The sequence below is a fragment of the Morone saxatilis genome, unplaced genomic scaffold (assembly GCF_004916995.1).
Source record: "Morone saxatilis isolate NCDOM2014 unplaced genomic scaffold, NCSU_SB_2.0 Contig14, whole genome shotgun sequence".
Lineage (NCBI taxonomy): Eukaryota > Metazoa > Chordata > Actinopteri > Moronidae > Morone > Morone saxatilis.
In genome coordinates this window covers 2,343,066-2,345,134 of record NW_023339696.1, presented here as the reverse complement: position 1 = coordinate 2,345,134, position 2,069 = coordinate 2,343,066, and positions in this window count along the sequence as shown.

Genomic DNA, 2,069 nt, shown 5'->3' with positions numbered 1-2,069 from the left:
GCCAGAATCTGCAGGTGGAGGCAGTGGTGCAGGTTGCAGGCACAGGTTTAAAACAGATGTGTTTGGAGGAATTGGCAGGTGGAGGTGGCATTTGATGTTTCTGGCAGAAGGTTTCAGTGGAGTATATCTTTACAGTTTTCTGCTGTCTGTAGGTGAAGACTAGAGCAGCAGATGGTTGATGTCATAGTAAGGCAGAGTTTAGATCTGAAGTGGGTGGAGGCGACTGTAGTCCTGGCAGGTGATAGGTGGTGGTTGAGGTTGAGGTTGAATTAAAGGCTGCATTTACTGGTGTTTAAAAAACCCTATTCTATTGAACTAGTATAATATTTACAGATGCAGAGTAACTTCTCCTTCAATGTCACTTTGAGTTCTTAGCCCTTTTACTTGGTGGCTGAGCAGGGCTCGGTTCTCCCAGCGTGTCAATATTATAAAGGGGTGGAGAACTTCCAACTCCATATGATATGTCCACATGCATGAGTCCACTATCATTTTCTGACACCGTCATCGTGGGGCGATTCAGTCGCTCCCACAGTTTCTGTTTAATACGTAGTCCCAGCCCCAGACTGTATGGACGAGCCCGGCCATTCTTGTATCTATGAGGAGTGGAATGTACACAAATTGAATCATGATTATTGTGATTGAAAAGCTTCTATGTTGAAAGGCTGAGTGATAAACTTTGTGATCTAATGGATGCGAATACACAAACATACCTCAGCATATCATCTACCACCTCATGGTAGATCTGCTGGTAATCTTCCACAGAATAGTTGTGTATTCTCAGTGGGCTGTCATTGTTTACAGCAGTGGAGCTCGGCTGGTTATCAGCAGTGGAGGTCCGAGGGCTGGGCAGCACATCTGACACAACAGGTAGCTCAGCAGGAGGGATGGTGGATAGAGGCCTGGGCACTAAATTCAGCTTCTTTGGATGTTCAGCAGAGGGTTTGTTAGGACTGGGCGCGGACCTCCGCTTCCTCTTTGGAAGTTTGGCTGTAGCAGTGGATTGCTGGGGCCTTGGGGTCACATTCAGCACCTGGGGAAGGTCAGCAGCACACGAGAGGATGTCAGACTCTGATAACATTTTTACTATTAACAGAGGTGGACAAGTCATTGTTTTGCAAGTCTCAAGTCCCAAGACAAGACAGGCAACTACCTAGTCAAGTTCCCCAGTCAGATTTGGTCAGACAAATTGGATCAGGGGAATAATTAAGTATTGACTGCAGTCGAGTTGCCAGTCTTTTTCAAATTTTGTCAAGTCGAGTCTGAAGTCAATAGATTTGTGACTCGAGTCCACCCCTCTAAAATGTATATTTTTATAATCTGACAAGAGACAATCTCCATCAGATGAACTACAGATAAGTCAAAGACCCTTCACATATTCTGCCCATTTAAGTTCTGCAGTTAGAACTTCAAGGACAATACAAATGATCTTCAAGTATTTTCTACATGGATTCCATCATCAGCAGCGTATGACTAAACAATTTGAACTGTTCTGTTAATTTTATAATCCAGATGTCTAACCTGGTCCTCCCTGCAGCACGGACACTTGCTGCAAGCGCCAGACTTCCGTGCACCGTGTGCCTGTCGTGCAGAAATTCGCCTCTTTCTCCAGTAGTCATGGTCTCTCAGGGGGATGAGAACGTCACACTGCAACAATACACACACACACACACGTTAGAATGAGGCTCAACAAGCAACAAGTGTCATTGAATAATGTAGATTTCATAACACTATTGTCTGCAAAATAGTTAACTTTCACCAAAAAATTACTTTTTATGAAACAGAGGCCTGTTGACCTTTTTATCTCATGGAGCTCTGTTGCTCCCTAACATGTCCTCCAAAACAGGCTAAAATTACCCGCTGGAGAAAAAAAACGAGGTACTGGGCTCCTATTAACTCCCATTACTCACACTCTTACAGTGTGCACAGTTTTTCAGTGCTGGAACTACATGGCCCCAGATTTACTGTTCGGTAACACGTTAAACACGACAGTTTAGGAAAATTCAAGAAAGATTAGATAAGATAAGATAAGATAAGATATTCCTTTAATAGTCCCACAATGGGGAAATTTC